The 20045-nt window shown below is 43.6% G+C and overlaps 1 protein-coding gene and 1 pseudogene across 1 annotated transcript in view; one reads left to right on the top strand and one right to left on the bottom strand.

The window, feature by feature from the left end:
• The window catches only part of C1H1orf162 (chromosome 1 C1orf162 homolog), a 256729-nt gene that overhangs the window by 65973 nt on the left and 170711 nt on the right, over positions 1-20045 (bottom strand). The gene's annotated exons all lie outside the window — the stretch shown is intronic.
• On the top strand, positions 1559-14188 carry LOC126950889 (pepsin B-like; annotated as a pseudogene).

Here is a 20045-nt window from a genome sequence, read left to right as displayed (position 1 = left end):
ACACATTAAACCTTTAATCCACCCAGGGAACATTTTCCTAGGCATGACTGTCCCTCATAAGTTGCTATAGCCACTGGATCAATTTCTAGCCCTCCAATTCTATGAGCTAGTGCTACACAGAGTGGGTGTCGTACCTATCATTATGTTACTTTTTCTTTTGGAAGTGTAGCCTCCAAGTCTTTAATCTGGAGTCTGAAATTAACATGTCCATAGGATCAGGCACCTGCCATTAAAGCATGTGAAAGCACATGGCCATTTGCTTAACAGAACCTAGGTCATATATGAAACCCTTTTGCCTCTACAAAAAAATTAGCTGGGCATGATGGCTCATGTCTGTAGTCTCAGCTACTTGGGAGGCTGAGGTGGGAGGATCACCTGAGCCCTGGAGATTGAAGCTGCATTGAGCCACGATGGTGTCACTGCACTCCAGCCTGGGTGACAAAGCAAGACCCTGTCTCAAAATAAATAAATAAATAAATAAATATTTCTGATGAATCTGTGAGTTGTTTTTCTGCCCCATCTTCTGCATGCACTTTATTCAAGGGCAACTTTCCTTCCAGTTCCTAATTTATCTGTGTTTTTTTTCTTATTTATAAGCTTCCTTGAACTTCTCTCTTAGCTATACATTGATTGAGTCTTCTGTCTTTATCCTCTAATCCAAAGCATAGATCAATGGGTGGTCAAGATTCTTGCCTCTATTTATGATAGCTGTTAGTTGCAGATAATGGAATCCACTAAAGTTAATTTAAGAAAAAAGACATTAGATGCTATTAGAGTTTCTGGGAGGATCAGGAAACCAGGATGGGATACTATACATCTGGAAATAACATGTCCAGGAGATATGGATGACTCACTTTTTAAGACATACTGTTAGAGGTCTCAGATTTTACCCTACTTGCAACCTAACAACCTAGCCTTTTGCCGTGTGTGTATGCACACTATAAAAAACAAGACCTGTGGGTCAGAGACAAGGGAATTTATTATTAATAGCAAAAACCAGATCAAATTTTTTTCCCAGTTCCACAAGCTACAAGAGAGATGCAATGAGGACCAAGCTGTGCCTGCACATTCAGTGGGTGCATTTCAAGAGAGAAACCCCAAGATTAGGAAACTATGATATTATATATAAGGCTGCTGATGACCAGCCCATTTTTCCCCTCTTCTTCCTTGCCCAGAGATAGAGATTTATCTGCAGTTCTCCAGGCTATTTGCTATTCGAATATCCTTGAAAAGATAGTCCAAGATGTGCAGAAATGTCAGATCCATGGAGAATACCTTGGAACTATTCTAGCAGTAATCCCACTGCTATCACTGCCTGCAGCTCAGCATCCGTGATGTTGGAGACTAGATACTAGAATCTCTACCTCTGCTTTCCCAGAAGACCTGGTATCCCCTATACATTCATTACCTTTATTCTATAATTCACCTAAGTTTCCTATAGGCACATTTGCTTAGCAGAACCTAAGTCACAGATGAAACCTTTACTTCAGGGAATCTGGGAATTCTAGGTTTAGCTTGCTAGCCTATATCACAGGAAAGCATACTGGAGGGGGTTAGAATGAGTACCGAGTTGGGCAATGTTTACAGCTGTAAGGATCACTCTGGGGGTATGCAACGTACACACATACATATTAATTATTCTTCTCATACTTGAGTATCCTAACAACAATTGCAAACAGTGCTCTTATCTAATACAATGCAAAAATTCATCCTCTCAATGAAAATGTGGTGGTGGGGGCAACTGAAAATGGAATACGAGCAGTAACAAATGAACTCTACTTAACAACAATATAACTGCAATGAAGAGGTCAGGAAAGAAAAGTACTAACCTTGGTAATTTTAACTTTGGAAAATAGGATTTTGAATTTATATGAAAAGGGTAGAGACAAAAGGAACTATATATAAATGCTGTACTCTAGTTAGTGAATTTATTTCTTACTGGTGTATACATTAGCAATTCTTTTTTTTTTAACCTTTAAAAAAGGTTAAAAAAGGTAAACTTGTGTCACAAGGGTTTGTTGTACAGATTATTTCATCACCCAGGTATTAAGCCCAATACCCAATAGTTATCATTTCCCCTCCTCCCACTTCTCCCACCCTCCACCCTCAAGAAAACCTCAGTTTCTGTTTTTTCCTTCTTTGTGTTTATGAGTTCTCATCACTTAGCTCCCACTTATAAGTGAGAACATGTGGTATTTCTTTATCTGTTCCTGCATTAGTTAGCTAAGGATAATAGCCTCCAGCTCCATCCATGCTCCCACAAAATACATGATCTTGTTGTTTTTTTTATGGCTGCATAATATTCCATGGTGTGTATATACCACATTTTCTTTATCCAATTTGTCATTGATGGGCATTTAGGTTGATTCCATGTCTTTGCTATTGTGAATAGTGCTGCACTGAATATTCATCTGCACATGTGCTGTATCCTTTTTTTTTTTTTTTTTTTTTTTTTTTTGGAGACAGGGTGTCACTCTGTTGCCCAGGCTGGAGTGCAGTGGCACAATCATGGCTCACTGCAGCCTCAACCTCCCCAGGCTCAGGTGATCCTCCCATCTCAGCTTTGCTGGTAACTGGGACCATAGGCATGCACCACCACATCTGCCTAATTTTTGTATTTTTTGTAGAGACGGGTATTGACCATGTTGCCCAGGCTGGTCTCAAAGTGCTGGGATTACAGCTGAGAGCCGCCGCACCTGGCCACATGTGTCTTTATGGTAGAGTGATTTCTATTCCTCTGGGTATATACCCAGTAATGGGATTGCTGGGTTGAATGGTGGTTCTGCTTTTAGCTCTTTGAGGAATAGCCACACTGTTTTCCACATTGGTTGAACTAATGTACACTCCCATTAACAGTGTCTAAGTGTTCCCTTTTCTTTGCAACCTTGCCAGCATCTGTTATTTTTTGACTTTTCAATAATAGTCATTCTGACTGGTGTGAGATGGTATCTCATTCTGGTTTTGATTTGCATTTCTCTGATGACCAGTGATGTTGAAGTTTTTTTTCATATGCTTACTGGCCACATGTATGTGTTCTTTTGAAAAGTGTCTGTTCATGTCCTTTGCCCACTTTTTGATGGGGTTGTTTTTCTCTTGTAGATTTGTTTAAGTTCCTTATAGATGCTGGGTATTAGACCTTTGTGAGATGCCTCGTTTGTAAATATTTTCTCCCATTCTCTAAGTTGTCTGTTTACTCTGTTGATAGTTTCCTTTGCTGTGCAGAAGCTCCTAAGTTTAATTAGATCCCATTTGTCAACTTTTCCTTTTGTTGTGATTGTTTTTGGCATCTTTGTCATGAAATCTTTGCCCATTCCTCTGTCCAGGATAGTATTGCCTAGGTCTTCCAGAGTTTTTTAGTTTTTGGTTTTATGTTTAAGTCTTTAATCCATTTTCAGTTGATTTTTGTATATGGTGTAAGGAAGGGGTCCAGTTTCAATCTTCTGCATATGGCTAGCCAGTTCTTCTATTACCTTTTATTGAATAGGGAGTCATTTCTCCTTTGTTTTGTCAGCTTTGTTAAAGGGCATAGGTGTGCATTCTTATTTCTGGGCTCTCTGCTCTGTTCCATTGGTCTGTGTGCCTGTTTCTGTACCAGTGCAATGCTGTTTTGGTTACATGCACTCCAGCCTGGGCAACAAGAGTGAAACTACATCTCAAAAAAAAAAAGGTTTGATGAGAGGCTGGCAGAGCCCATGGAAACATAGTCCTTGGTGTAGAATTTCACATTTTCTCAGCCTCCCAACAACCTGCAGCTGGAGTGGGAACACTCTGGTGTAATTAGTTTCTGCAGTTCAAACACAGACTTCCAGGAACACTGGTTACAGTCAGGTCCTGTGGAAGAGCCAAGGGCAGGGCAGAGCAGGAGAAACTAAATAATTCAGGAAAGAAGTGAAGAGAATATGTCAGTTGAGTTGTGAACACCCTGGAATTAATGTAGTCTAATACTGAAAACATAGCAAGGGCTTCATTAGGCTTCTCCTCATTTTGAGAAAGACAATGTCTACATTCTGCACCCATTTTCCCTAGGACCCCATGTGAAGCTCCATGTTGATCTTCCCAATATCATCATCTACCTTTTATTTTTTTCTCTCATTAAAAAGGTCTTTTTCTTCTGTTATGCAGACAGAGTGAAAGCCAGCTAATTCCAATCTATTTAAGGATTGAGCCGGGTCAGGGTTGAGTTGCAGCTTTTGAAATATTCATCTACTTTTGATTTGTCCCTGTTGCTCTGGAATGACTTCTCTGGGATTTTGTTGGACAGTTGGTGGATATCTATCTCTTCTTAAGTTTTGAAAGACTTAAGGGGGTTCATCTTTCATCATAAGTTTCCAGCTCAACTCTATGGCCTCCTGCCCTGTGTAGCTTCGAATCTTGAAGGGAAGACACACGTTTGAGGCGGACACTTTCCCGTGATAAGTCTTTGTTTTCTAAGCACCAAGAAAACACTGTAAGAGAATTCACTATGAGAGAATTCGCTCTACATTTAGAAGGTTTTGGTAAGGTTACATCATCAGTAGTCTAATATTGAACACATAGCAAATGAGTCTTTCTCATTAGACTTCTACTAATTTTGAGAAAGAAAACATCTATGTTCTGTGCCTGTTTTCCCCAGGACCCTGTGTGAAGCTTCATGTTGCTCTTCCTAGTATCATCAGTTGCCTAGGACATTGTGCCTACCTCTTTCCATTCTCATTTAAAATGTGTCTGGTCTCATCATTCCATTCCTAGCTAACAGGAAAAGCTAAACTACAGGCATGATAATATTAAAAGTAATGGCAGAAAACACAATGACTTTTGCACCAACCTACTAGGAGCTCTGTAATGAACCTGAACTGGCAAAATATGTGTATTTTAACAGGACAGTTTGAAGCCCCATCTATAGAGTTGGCTCATTCCATACTTATTTCTTGGGTACCTATTACATAGAAGCCACTGTGCTGAGTACAGTGCGTGATATTTCCAGAACCAGGCTCCCACAAGTCTTTAAAAATGATGAGAGGAATGACGTATCCCGGAGAACTCAGAGGCTGCTCTGCACTTTACATACATTCTTTCATCTTAGGCTGAGGAAACACTCAGAGAGCTTATCTAGTAACATCATGCTGCAAAGAAGACTGTCCAAATGTAGGAAGAGAGCACTTAGAAAGTTTTCTGGAGTGTTAAAGGGACGAACACTGTCGTGTTAAAGGATTGAGAGGTCAGAGGCATGGATGTGAGATGGGGGAAATCTTAAGAACAGCTGGAAAGGTGATGTTTAGGCTGCTTTGACATGGGTGGGGAAAGAGCAGTCTCAGACAAGACAAATGAACAGGTACATGTTGTCTTCACCTAGGAAAGAGCTGTGGAGAAGATGTTAGGAGCTATTTTCACATCTGACTTGGATTGTGACGCTTTTCAACCTTTCAAAACTCTGTTTTTGTAAGTTAGGAATATTGCCACCAGGTGGCAGCAGTTTTCAGGGTTAAGTTTTTATATGCAGGCAGGAAAAATCTAGGAAAGATGAGAAAAGCAATTAACATACTTTTCCATAGAAATTATTTTCATTATACTTTAAGTTCTAGGGTACATGTGCACAACGTGCAGGTTTGATACATAGGTATACATGTGCCATGTTGGTTTGCTGCACCCATCAACTCGTCATTTATGTTAGGTATTTCTCCTAATTCTATCCCTTCCCCAGCCTCCTACCCCCTAGTAGGCCCCAGTGTGTGATGTTCCCCACCCTGTGTCCAAGTGATCTAATTGTTCAATTCCAACCTATGAGTAAGAACATGCGATGTTTGATTTTCTGTCCTTGTGATAGTTTGCTGAGAATGATGGTTTCCAGCTTCATCCATGTCCCTGCAAAGGACATGAACTCATCCTTTTTTATGGCTGCATAGTATTCCATGGTGTATACGTGCCACATTTTCTTAATCCAGTCTATCACTGATGGACATTTGCGCTGATTTCAAGTCTTTGCTATTGTGAGTAGTGCTGCAATAAACATACGTGTGCATGTGTCTTTATAGTAGCATGATTTATAATCAGGCAAGTCTATCCAACAGACAATGGAGGAGCAGGGTATACTGGAAACGTTTCTGAGGGACCACCCAAAGGCTGATCCAATTGCCAAGTATCGTTTCAATAATGGTGCTGTTGCTTATGAGCCCATCACCAACTACATGTGAGTGATGGGGCAGGGAGTGTCCATAATCCTTGCATAACCACCATTCTTAGACATTCACTTATACTGCTCATTAGCTGTAATTTTTGACTAGTTACTAAACCAAAGCCTCACCTTTCTATGGAAAGAATCAGAACAAGCTATGAGTTGGTACCATCTAACAGTATAGTAATTCCTTTTCTTTCCTCCTTTCTTCTCATTGCTGGCCCATCCTGCTAAAGCCTCATTTATAAGGTTAAGAGATTCATGGTAGAAATGTTCAAGTCAACTGAGAGATCCAAAGGAAGTCCTGGCAATGAGCTGCAGGGGAAAGAAGGAAAATACATGTGAGACTGTCAGACAAAAGCTCCAGTGGCTCAGATACTGCATCTCTCTCTCTTTGGAAAGACGCATAGTCCCCAGAGCAAATGTCTGAATGTTCTCAAGCAAATGTCTGAATGTCTCTCATCAGGGCATCTTGACATTCTCTTGTCCTGTGGACTGTCATTAGTGAGATGTTATGTTACATGTCTGAGCTGGAAGCCACATTAGGGATCTTCTATTTCAACTCCCACATTTTATAGATGAAGAAACTAGAGGCAGGTAAGTGACATGACTGGCCCAAGTTAACTTAGAGCTTAAACTACCTTCCAGTGAAAAGCTCTTCTTTCTCTTCATGCTGTCTCTTCTCCAGCTGCCTAGCACCCTCTGCCAGTGTGTGACCGGGAGGGAGGAAAATGGTGGTAGAAGTATCTAACATTGAAAGGGAAGGGGAGAGGAGTGGTGTGTGTGTGTGTGTGTGTGTGTGTGTGTGTGTTTGTGTGTGTGTCTGGACACTGGAAAAAGAGAAAAAGTGATTGTTTCCTCAATTCTGGGCACTCCAGTGTAGTGAAGATACCAGCTTATTGTAAAAGTAGAAAACACTTTTGGAAGAGGATATTGTCTTGCCATATTAAGTCTTGGCTAGCCAAAGGCTTCCAATTAGGGACAAAAAGTAGAATCTTGAAAGGAACTAACTCCAGATGGGAAGGAGAACTTGTGGGATAAGCCTCTCATTCCCCCAAGAAAATGATTTGGGCAGAGTGTGGCTTCCTGTGGGTTAACTGCTTGTCCATTCTTAAGACAAGGCTTGGTTGCTTAATGAAGGTGATAAACCTTTCTTTTGCAGTCTTTCTACTTTGGGGAGATCAGCATTGGGACCCCACCCCAAAATTTCCTAGTCCTCTTTGACACGGGCTCCTCCAATCTCTGGGTGCCCTCCATCTACTGCCAGAGCCAAGCCTGCTGTGAGTATGCCACCATCACCCTCCACACCATGAGGGGAGCAGATAGAGGGGCAGAGCTGGGATTTGAGTACAGGCGTATCATTCTAAGTCCAGAGTTCTTTGTGCATATCCATCACGTATCCTCCTTCTGTTTGGAACATCTAGAAATTGCTCTCAGTCTATCACTTCAGCACCACTTTCCAGAAGTGCTGACTTTTTTGGAGACAGAGAGCAGAAACCGACTAAGGCTTCCTTTCCTTCCTCCCAGCTCCCTCTTGTGGCCGAGTATTCCTGGCAAGTCTGAGGCAATCTTTCCCTCAGAGAATGGTCAGCTGGAAGGAATTTGGGCAATGTGTGTCATAGACTTTTCTAGGACTAGCACAGTTTGTCTACAAGAAAAGATCTAGGGTGATGCCCTATCCCAGCCTTGGTCTGATGAGCCCAATCCATCAAGGATAAGTAGCCTTCATGTGTTTTAGAAAACTGCAAATGAAATTAATATTCCATTCTGTCTTTCTACAGCCAATCACAACAGGTTCAACCCCAGCCTGTCCTCCACCTTCAGAAACAATGGACAAACCTATACACTGTCCTATGGGAGTGGCAACCTGAGTGTGTTCCTGGGCTATGACACTATGACTGTAAGGAGTGTTTTCATAGCCTCTGAGGGTCTGTGGTTTGGCTCCCATTTTCGAGAGTCTTACACCTTATTAGAGAAATCCATGCTTACTAATTAGGTCCAAGCTTCCCAGAAGCTGAGTGTTGGAAGGAACACAAAGCCTATCTAATTCAGCCTTCGTCCCAAGATGTAAATTGCTTCCATAGCAGTCCTGACTGCAGGAAGCCTTTATGTTGTGCTAAAGTTGTTGTGTCTTCTTGCAACTTTGCTGTGTGGTCCTAACTCTGCCCCCTGGAAACACACAGATAGGTCTACTCCCTCTTCCACCCAGTTGCATTTTGCATATTTGAAGACAAGCCTTTTTACTATTTTCTTATTTCTTTAGTTCAAACACCTACAATTCCTCTAGTCATTCTTGCACATAGATTGTTCAGTATGAAACCATTCAATTCTTTCACTGTCTATGGAAGTAGAAACTATAACTCCAGAAAAAACTTCTTCCACTTCTCCAACATCCACACTCTTTTTTCCAAGACACACATGATTGGAAAGGTTGCTCTTTCACCCTCCACTCCCACCCTTGTGGTTGGGTTCTGCATAAAAGAAGCTGATATTCCCTCTCTAGGAGGGTTTCTGGATTCCATACCCTGTGCACATAAGTCTGGGAAGCCGTACGATTTGTGCACCTGAATTGTCAAGCTATACTGTCGGCTTGCCATAGGTTCAGAACATCATCGTCAATAACCAGGAGTTTGGCCTGAGTGAGAATGAGCTCAGTGACCCGTTCTACTATTCAGATTTTGACGGGATCCTGAGAATGGCCTACCCAAGCATGGCAGTGGGGAATTCCCCGACAGTGATGCAGGGGATGCTGCAGCAGGGCCAGATCACTCAGCCTGACTTCAGCTTCTACTTCACCCAGTGAGAACCTTCGTCCTGTGAAGGGCTTAGAAATTGAGGGTCCATGGGGATTCTAGGCAACCCAAGATCAGATGGGGTCCAGGTTATAAGGTGTTCTGACACAATGAGTATAACTTGCTATATAAAATTCCCGTATTTCAGAAAATTTGGGAAAAATCTTATTTTAAATACACTTTAAGAACTTTCAATTAGGCCAGGTGAGGTGTCTCATGCCTGTAATTCCAGCACTTTGGGAGGCCAAGGCGGGCAAATCACGAGGTCAGGAGATTGAGACCATCCTGGCTAACATGGTGAAACTCCGTCTATACTAAAAATACAAAAAAATTAGCCGGTCTTGGTGGCAGGCACCCATAGTCCCTGCTACTCAGGAGGGTGAGGCAGAAGAATGGCGTGAACCTGGGAGGTGGAGCTTGCAGTGAGCCGAGATCGCACCACTGTACTCCAGCCTGGGTGACAGAGTGAGACTCCGTCTCGGGAAAAAAAAAAAAAAGAATTTTAAATTATATTAGCTATAAGCTACATGATGACTTTTCATAAAATGGAGTAACTGTCCCTCAGGGTTTATTTAGGAAATCTGGAGACTGCTGTGATAGCACTAAAGAACAAGCCACATGAGCATTACTAGTAAAGAGAACTATAATGGAGGAATAATCATAATACTACGTCTGGCTTTATAAAGTGTTCTCCTAGCAGTTACTTCAAATGCCATCTCAAAAATCCTCATATTAGCCCCATCTTGCCAGGGAGCAAATGGAGGCTCAAACAGATTGTTAGAATTGATCAAGGTCACTCATGGTAGGTGTGAAGCCAAGACTCAAACTCAAATATCTTGATCACAAATCCAGTACTTTTCTTGCTCCACTTGGCACTGAACTTTTGTGCCAAACTTTATCCCTTATTCCTTCTTTCCCAAACACATGATCCTCAAAGTACCTGAAGTTCACCTGTCTTTCTTCTACGACTGGCCAGCATAAGGAGCACAAAAGGCCAAAGTCCTTTCAGTATTGTCTAGTTAATGACCTGACCATGATGGGAGCATGCCTCTCAGAGTGCACTCGCGGGCTCTCTTAGGCTCCGTTCTAGTTGTCCCCAAAACCGTTTCCTGTTGTTCTCACTTCTTCCCAGGGAGGGTTTCTCTGCGATCCTTTTCTGGTTCATTTTTGGGTGCCTGGTTTCTATTCCCATCTTCTTTATGGGCATCGTGTCTAGTAGTTTGGTGTTACTCTGAGAAGTCTCCTCCTGTGCCTCAGCAGGCCAAGTCTGAGAGCAGCTCAGAGGACAGCGTCCCCTCATCTGCGGCACCCCTGTGTCTGAGGGAGTGCGGGAAGGAGAGAGACGAGAGAACGGCCTCACTGACTGTGTGTGGACACTCACGTTCTTCTACATCTCTCCCTAGCCAACCAACCCGCCAGTATGGTGGAGAGCTCATCCTTGGAGGTGTGGACCCCCAACTTTATTCTGGTCAGATCATCTGAACCCCTGTCACCCGGGAACTGTACTGGCAGATTGCCATCGAGGAGTTAGTAGAGAGGGCACCTCCTGTAGATTGTGGACACTCGCAGGGTGTTCCCCCAGCTTAACAACATTTCCTGTTCCTCCACATCACACAGGTTTCTTAAATAGAATCACCAGCCCTGGGCTGAGGTGGTCCTGGAGCTCAGAAGACACTGGTGTCTGGCGCTAGACTTTTTGAACTGGGTACTGAGCCTCAGCATGCTGGCAGGTTGGTCATTCCTAGGCACTGTGAATCTATGTTTCTATCTTGGAAGCTTGATGATTTCCATCAGCATAATCTTTACCACTTCTATCATTAGTGAAAGTAATAGCTGTCATTGATGTTTTTATATATGCCAGGTACTATGCTAAGTATATTTTTTATTTATTTATTTGAGACAGAGTGTCACTCTGTCGCCCAGGCTGGAAGGCAGTGGCATGATCTCGGCTCACTGCAACCTCTGTCTCTGGGGTCCAAACGATTCCCTTGCCTCAGCCTCCTGAGTAGCTGGGATTACAGGTGCCCACCACCATGCCCAGCTAATTTTTTGTAATTTTAGTAGAGATGGGCTTTCACCATGTTGGTCAGGCTGGTCTCAGACTCCTGACCTCAAGTGATCCATCCATCTTGGCCTCCCAAAGTACTGGGATTATAGGTGTGAGCCACCGTGCCCAGCCTAAGTACTTTGAATACATTATTGCATATAATTTCCACAAGAGCACTATAAGGAGGTCAGCAATATGTTTCATTCTATAAAGAAATCAAGGCTCAGAGGGCTAAGTAACTTGTCCAAAGTCACGCATTATATAAGGCCAAAATTTGAGCACAAGCTTATCTGATCTGCATTGGGATCAGATAAGCTTGTGCTCAAATCAGTTATTTCTACAGCCAAGAATTCTCTATCACATGCCAATTGAAGACAAAACTCCTTTGATCTGTATTTAAGACCATACAAAGTCTCGGCTCCACCTATCAATACAGCCTCTCAGTGCTTCATGATATTTAGCACAGACTTCAACAAGTCCTTGCAGCTGGCCATGATTTTCTTGCTTTTGTTCTTTTAATCATGCCACCTGGAGTGCTTACTTGAATTGTAGGCATTCCTCAAAGCCCAGATTAATTTGTATCTTCTCCTAAAAATCCTTCCAGGGGCCCAGAGCACAGTGATTTCTCTCTCTTTTGATCCTATAATGCTTACCTGTGCTGCTGTCACAATTAACATGTCCTAGTCATTGGGCAAGGCAGTGGGGAAACAGCCCAACCTACAAGAGTAGAAAGAGGTAAGAGCTTGGCAGATTATCTGTACATGGAATAGAGGTGTCTTTTCATATAGCCCAATTCTACTCATCCTTTATCACTTCCTCAGAAAAATCCTTGTTCTGGCTTTCCAAACTAGATCAAGTCCTCTTTTCTCAGGCACATTGCAACGTGCACCTATCAGGGCTGCAATTAGACATCATTTGTGTGTTTTTGTTAAGTGTCTGGGCTCTCCACTAGACTGTGGTGTATGTCTTGTTTACCATTGTATCTCCAAGTGCCTTGCATGACACCTGGCTCATAGACAGATCTCAACACATCTATGTGGGATGAAGAGGAAGGGTAGAGCAGTAGAAAAAAGCAAGACAAGGAATCAGAGACTGAATCATGTAAGATGCTATGTACCACATTACAGGGTTTATCAGCTACTGCCTTACAGTGTTAGTCATGGCTTGATTAATTGTGTTGTTTCATCTCTATTAGAATAAGCTCCTTAAAACAGTAAGCACAAATTACCCACTCCTTGTATCACCATAAACCCTGAAAGAGTGTCTTACACATAGTAGGTGCTCAAAATGCAGCTATTTATTGATTACAAGCCCTGACTGTGTTTGGCACTATGTGCTGGACCCCAAATAGGTAGATGAAAGAAGATAAGACACAGGCTCTGTCTTCCTAGAGCTTTCAGTCAGAGCTGGAGTGGGCATCAGATCAAGACTGAGGATGCGACTCCAATAATCACAAATGCGCTGAAGCATTTCATGGGCAGATGTGTAATAGGAGTGGCTTGGCTGCCTGGAAGAGGAAGAACATCAGAGCTGCTGGGTTGGGGGACAAGGGATGACATGGCTCATGTTTTCAGTAGAGGCACTTGATTCTCTTTGTCCTGGTGTCCCCCTCAGATTTGCCGTCGGTAACCAGGCCACTGGCTTGTGCTCTGAGGGTTGCCAGGCCATTGTGGTTACCGGGACCTTCCTGCTGGCAGTTCCCCAGCAGTACATGGGCTCCTTCCTGCAGGCAACAGGAGCCCAGCAGGCTCAGAATGGTGATGTGAGTAATCAGAAGCCAAGGGCTTTTCTGCACACCCAGACAGACTCAACACAGGCACCTGAGTGCAAGGAGTTCACAACAGAGAGGAGGAAGGGTAGAATGGGACCTGAGGCTTTGGTAGGAGAGATGGGTGGGGACACAGCATGACATTTCTGTCATGAATCTTCAATGCAAGGAAGGGGAAGGGGAGGGAGTAACACCATCTCTCCTCAGACTGATTGAGTATGGGGTGAATGGTTGTCAGGAGGGGCTATGAATTCACTGTAGGTCCTGGGGGCAAATTTCAGCTTTCTGGCCACTATCATTTGACTGCTCTGAAATATTAGAGTCAACACATTTCTCCATTCCTTTTGGTTTCTTTCTCCCATAGGAATACATCTTTGGATTTCACTCTGAGTAGCCTTCTCTCTCCACACCTGCCCGCTTTGTACTCATATCTGTTGTTTGCTTCTCCCCACATGCAAGAATCTATTCCCAGACTAAACCTTGGTTTCTCAAGTTGTGTGTGTGTGTGCACATCTGTGCACGTGCATGCATACATGTGTGCATATGCTATGGTGAGTACACAGACGTGTGCACACAAATGTGGATATGAGTGTGTGGGAGAGTAGGCTTCCACAAGTGTGTGCCCATGCCTTTTCTCTGTAATTTTCACTTTCTGAGGCTAGAGACTCTGTTCTAGAATAAGCCTCATTCTTTATGACCATATCAATACAACCAAAATCCAAAAGCTGAGATGTATTTAAGGAGAGGACCGAAGACAGCAAGCGGGCCTGGTCAGAGTTATTCCTGGGAAGGCCAGGCCTTCCATGCTCTGAAACAGCCTTTACTGGAAGGTCGAGGGGAAAGTCTTACAGGGAAGTCACGGGAACAAAGTGGGCCTTGGGCCTTTTACCTGGGCTCCTAGTCCCCTGGAGCGCCTCAGCTTTGCCTCTTCCCCCTCTCAGTTTGTGGTCCACTGCAGCTACATACAGAGCATGCCCACCATCACCTTCATCATCGGCGGGGCCCAGTTTCCTCTGCCTCCCTCTGCCTATGTCTTCAATGTATGTATTCACTCCTGGCTTCCTGGGTACTGGGATTCGGTGGCCCAAACAGGTGTTCCATGTCTCAGCTCACATCTGGGCACCTATGATGTGAGTGGGGCACCAGGGATCAGGCTGAGGCTGAACAGGAATTCAGGGCCCCTTACAGGTGTTATGTAATATAAGGTGGGGAGTCCCTGTGGGGAAAGGGCTCTACAGTACAGCTGGTTGTATCTTCATGTCCTTTGTCTCTTCAGAACAATGGCTACTGCAGGCTCGGAATTGAGGCCACCTAACTGCCCCTCCCGCAGTGGGCAGCCCCTCTGGATTCTGGGGGATGTCTTCCTCAAGGAATATTACTCTGTCTATGACATGGCCAACAATAGGGTGGGCTTTGCCTTCTCTGCCTAGACTAGCCAGCAACTGCTGTCTCCACCCTCTCTGCAGGACTCTGGGATCGTCCTGGTGTTTCTGTCGGTCCATGGCAGCATTTTTAATGATCCTGACTCCCTCTGCTCACTAGAGTCTTACTTTCTGGAACTAATAAATTGGAAAACTCCAAACACCTTTAATGTTCATTCCCAGATGTCTGTTTTGGTGTGTTCTGCTTTTTGTGGCTTATTCTAAGTTGAAACTTAGCAACAGTTACTACAGGGGATCAGTTAGTTAATCAATGGGAGAGCGATACAAGGAGGCAATCTCTGCCTGAGTATAGAACTGCAGCATAGGCATTAAGGACACAGTGATATTTCCTTGGGAAGCTCTGGTTGGAGGTTATCACCCACCTAGCTCTCTCTCCCCCGATATTGTTTTTGACTGTCCTTAGAAAGAACGTGTACCAGAGCAATGGCTGACTCAAGAACAATGTAAGGGTTGGGGGAAGCAACAACTTTATAAAGCATTTCAAACACGTGTTTTGCAAGCCAAACATAATCAGAAAACTTTTTTTTTTTTTTTTTTGAGACGGAGTCTCGCTCTGTCGCCGGGGCTGGAGCGCAGTGGCCGGATCTCAGCTCACTGCAAGCTCCGCCTCCCAGATTCACGCCATTCTCCTGCCTCAGCCTCCCGAGTAGCTGGGACTACAGGCACCCGCCACCTCGCCCAACTAATTTTTCTTTTTGTATTTTTAGTAGAGACGGGGTTTCACCGTGTTAGCCAGAATGGTCTCGATCTCCTGACCTTGTGATCCGCCCGCCTTAGCCTCCCAAAGTGCTGGGATTACAGGCGTGAGCACCTGGCCGGGGTATACTATTCTAGTATAAAAGTTTTTCCTTCAGCACTTAATATATGGTCTATCCTTGAGAATGATCCGTGTGCTGAGAGGAATGTGTATTCTGCCGCCATTGGATAAAATGTTCTGTACATATCTATTAGGTCTATTTGGTCTATAGCACAGATTAAGTCCAGTGTTTGTTGATTTTCTGTCTAGATAATCTGTCCAATGCTGGCTTGTAAGATTTCCACTCAGAAGTCTGCTGCCAGATGTACTGGAGCACCTTTGAATATTATTTGTTTCTCTTCTCTTGCTGCTTTTGGAATCTTTTCTTACCTTTGACCTCTGGGAGTTTGCTTATTCAATGCCTTGAGACAGTCTTCCTTGAGTTAAATCTGCTTGTGTTCTATAACCTTCTTGTACTTGGATATTGATATCTTTCTCTAGGTTTGAGATATTTTCTGTTATTATCCCTTTGAATAAACCTTCTGCCCCTATTTCTCTCTACCTCCTTTTTAAGGCTAACTTCATTCTTTTTTCTTTTGTCTTCTCTGGCTGTGTATTTTCAAATAGCCTGTCTTCAAGATCACTAATTCTTTCTTCATCTTGATCAATTCTTCTGTTGAGATAATCTTATGCTTTCTCCAGTATGTCAATTGATTTCTTTAGCTCTAAAATTTCTGCTTGATTTTTAAACATGATTTCAATCTCTTTGTTGAGTTTAACTGACAGGATTCTGAGTTCATTCTCTGTGTTGTCTTGATTTTTTTTGTTGTTGTTGTCTCAAAATAGCTAGTTCAAATTCTGTTTGAAAGGTCACATATCTCTGTTACTCTGGGATTCATCATTGGTGCCTTATTTAGTTTGCTTGGTGAGGTCATGTTTTCCTGAATGGTCTTGACACTTGTGAATGTTGGTTGATGTCTGGGTATTAAAGAGTTAGGTATTTATTGTAGCCTTTGCAGTCTGAACTTGTTTGTACATCCTTCTTGAGAAGACTTTCCTGGTACTTGAAGGGACTTGGTCTGGGCGTGGTGGCTCATGTCTATAATCCCAGCATTTTGGGAGGCCAAGGCAGTAGTATCACCAGAGGTCAGGAGTTCGAAAACAGCCTGACCAACACGATGAAACCCTGTCTCTACTGAAAAACAAAAAACAAAAAACAAAAAAACAAAATTAGCTGGGCGTGGTGGCATATGCCTGTAATCCCAGCTACTTTGGAGGCTGATGCAGGAGAATCGCTTGAACCCAGGAGGCGGAGGTTGCAGTGAGCCGAGATTTTGCCATTACACTCCAGCCTGGGTGACAGAGCAAGACTCCATGTCAAAAACACAAACAACAACAACAAAAAGGAAACAAAAAAACCCAAACAAACAAAAACAAACAAACAAAAAAAATGAAAGGACTTGGGTATTGTTGTCTAAGTCTTTAGTTACTGCAACTGTGTCTGCATTAGGGGGCAACCCCAGCCCAGTAAACAATGTGACTCTTACAGACTTGTAGAGCTACCACTTTGGTGGTCTTGGTATGATCCAAGAGAATTATCTGAATTACCAGGTAGAGACTCCTATTCTCCTCTCTTCCCTTACTTTCCCCCAAACAAACAAAGTCTCTTTCCCTCTGTTCTAAGCTCCCTGGAGCTGAGGGAAGGGTGACACAAGCATCTCTGTGGCCACCACCACTGGGACTATCCTGGGTCAGACCTGAAGCCAGTACACCACTGGGTCTTGCCTAAGGCCCAGGGTGACTGACCACTGCCTCGCCACCACTGATTTTCACTCAAGGCCCAAGGGCTCTTCAGTCAATAGATGTGAATCCAGGCAGGCTTGTGTCCTTCCCTTCAAGGTACTGAGCCCCCTCACAGCCTAGGGTGGGTCTGGAAATGCCACCTAGAAGCCAAGGCCTAGAATTGGGGACCCCAGGAGCCCACTTGGTGGTCCATCTAACTGTGGCCAAGCTGGCAACCAAGCTGCAAGAAAAAGTCCCCTTTATTCATCCCTCTCCTCTTCTCAAGCAGAAGGAGTCTCTCTCTATGGCCACCATCGCGGGGAATGTGCTGGGTTACATCTGAGGCCAGCATGTTACTGGGTCTCACCCTAGGCCTGTGGCGAGTACTGCCTGACTACTGCTGATGTTTATTCAAGGCCCTTGGGCCCTTGAATGAAGGTGATGAATCCTGCCATAGCTGGGTTCTTTCTTTCAAGGTAGAGCGTTGCCTTCTGACCCAGGGTGTGTCTAGAAGTGTCATTCAGGAACTGAAGCCTGGAATGGAGGCCTCAGGACTTTGCCTGATGCCTTATCCTATTGGGGCTGAGCTGGTATCCAAGTTGCAAGCCAACGTCCTCTTTGCTCTTTTTTCTTCTTTCCTCAAGCAAAAGGAAGACGTCTCTTTCAGAGGTGCAAGCTGTGCTGCCTCAGGTTGAGGGAGGGGTGGTGCAAGCACTTCCTTGGCTGCCCCAGCTGATGTCTTCCTGGGTTGTGTGCACCCCAAGTCTGCTGACTCCAAGCCCAGCACAGCATGAGAACTTGCCCAGGAATTGCAGTCCTTGTAACCTAGACTGCCTTTCAAGTTTATTTAGGACCCCAGAGCACTTCAGCCTGTGGTGCCAAGGCTAGCTGGAACTCAGTTTCTGACCACTGGGATGGGCAATTTCTCTCTGGCTAGGCCTGGTGTCCACTGAATTCTATCCTGTGTTGGTTTTTGCAGCACTAAGTTCCAATGCAAAGTCCCACAATCACTGTGCTCTCCCTTCCCCCAAGAACATAGATTCCCTCTCTGCACCATGCAGTTGCTGCTGCTGCCAGGAGATGAGAGAAGGGTGTGTCAGCAATTCAAGACTGTCTTTCCTATCCTCTTCAGGCCTCTTCCCTTGCTATGATGTTAAAATCAGGTAATGTAATTGCTCACCTGATTTTTGGTTCTTATGAAGGTCCTTTCTTGTGTGAATAGTTATTTAATTTGGTGTTCTTGTTGGGAGGATGATCATTGGAGGCTTCTGTTCGGCCATCTTGCTCTGCTTCCTCTCCCTATGAACTGAAAATATATATATTTTTAAAAATAAAAGTAATAAAGACTTGTCTTATAAGATGTCAAAAATATTACATAAAACATTTATTGATTAATGGAAAATCACACAAAGTTCACAATTACTTTTGTGTTTATTGAAATGTATTTGGTTTTCCCTCTTCAGGCTATTTTTTTTCCCTTAAATGATGTGCAATTTTCCTTTTTCCATGTGCGTGGTTCAGTCCTCATGCAGGTCAGCCTATTGGGCGGGGGTTGGGGGCTCTCAGGTAGTGATAGAAGTAGGAGGTGAATGATAATTTCAGTGTTTCTTTTCCAAGGGATCAGAAATATTTCTAGGCCAATTTTCAAGTTACTGTGAAATGGAAAAAAGTGTTTTGGGTCAAGGTAATAGAAAAACATATCTTAGGTGTTAGACAAATAATAAGACATGAGAATATTGGGAATCTTGAGGAATAATTTTTATATACCTGGTAAGATTTTACTAATTTTCCAGAAAGATCTTGGGCTGGGTTATCTGCCCTTCTGTATGCCAATGTATATTTTTACCATTCAAAGAAGAAAGGAAGAATGGAGTGGAAATCATTTAACCTAAAAGATGCAGACTGTTCCATTGCTTGGAGAGTAACTTGGCTGATGGAAGCCAAGACATAGGCTGTAGTCTGGCAAGTCCTATCCTGAGTTGTAGATATGTGCACAGTGGATAGCAAAGCAGCTGGGCAGACCCAGTCAGCAAACTGGGAGAGTAACACCCATCAGCATCTCTACCAATAAAGTGGGCCTCAGACAGGAATCAGGTCTGGAGAAAGAAGAAGAAAACTCAAGATTTATTGAGCACTCTCTGTGGGCCAGGCACATGTCCCTGGAGGACAGTGGGTAAGTGTATAAAAATCTGAGAACTCTACTAAAAACTCCAGTTGGATGAGTCAGAGACTTGGGAGGTTATGGGTAAGCAACTCAGTAATCCTTCCCTGTGCTCCCATGGCACCCCACAATAGCCCTATCTCCCCAACTAGTCTCTGAATTCCTGGAGGGCAGGGATGGTGTCATCAATTTTTGGCTGATGTGACCAATGGGATATTGGGGATATGATGGAATGTGACTTCTACTATGCTCTTTCTTGATTTACTTACTCTGGGAGAAGCTGTCTGCCACTCTAGAAGCCCTATGGAGAAGTACATCAAGGAAATACTGAGGCTTCCTGCCAACAGCCAGCACCAGCTTGCTAGCCATGTGAGTGACATATCTTATGAGTGGATCCTCCAGCCCTCATTAAACCTTCAAAGATGCCCCAGTCAACATCTTGACTGTAACTTCATGAGAAAACCCAAGCCAGAACCACTCAGCTAACCTTTTCCTGAATTATAGAAACTATATGAAATAATAAATGTTGCCTTATTGTTTTAAATGGTTAAGCTTTGGAGTAATTTGCCATACAGCAAGAGACAATGAACAGGGTCAGGAGTAGCTTGTTGGTTGAATACTGCCAACACCAGAACAGTTGAAGACAAGACATTTATTAATTAAACCAATTTTTATCAAGTGCCTAGTCTGTGCCAGGTGCCACATATCTAAAGATGAATGTATTAGTCCATTCTCATAAATTACCTGAGACTGGGTAATTTATGAAGAAAGAGGTTTAATTGACTCACAGTTCTGCAGGCTGTGAGGAACCGTGAGTCAATTATGATTGAGGAGGCCTCAGGAAACTTACATTCATGGTGGAAGGGTAAAGGGAAAGCAAGTACCTTCTTCACATCGTGGAGCGGGAGAGAGAGAGAGAAGGGGGAAGTGCTATGCTACATACTTTCAAGCAAGCAGATGTCGTGAGAACTCACTATCAGGCGAACAGCAAGGGGAAAACCAAACCGCCCTCATGATCCAATCACCTCCCACCAGATCCCTCCCACAACATTGAAGATTACAATTCAACATGAGATTTGGGTGGGAACACAGAGCCAAACCACATCTATGAACACGGCCATGAACCACCTCCTTCTTAAGCGGCTAAAAGGAGGCTAGAATCCTTG

This window comes from Macaca thibetana, chromosome 1 (genome assembly GCF_024542745.1).
Source record: "Macaca thibetana thibetana isolate TM-01 chromosome 1, ASM2454274v1, whole genome shotgun sequence".
NCBI classification, from domain to species: Eukaryota; Metazoa; Chordata; class Mammalia; order Primates; family Cercopithecidae; genus Macaca; species Macaca thibetana.
This window is presented reverse-complemented; position numbering and strand designations above follow the sequence as displayed.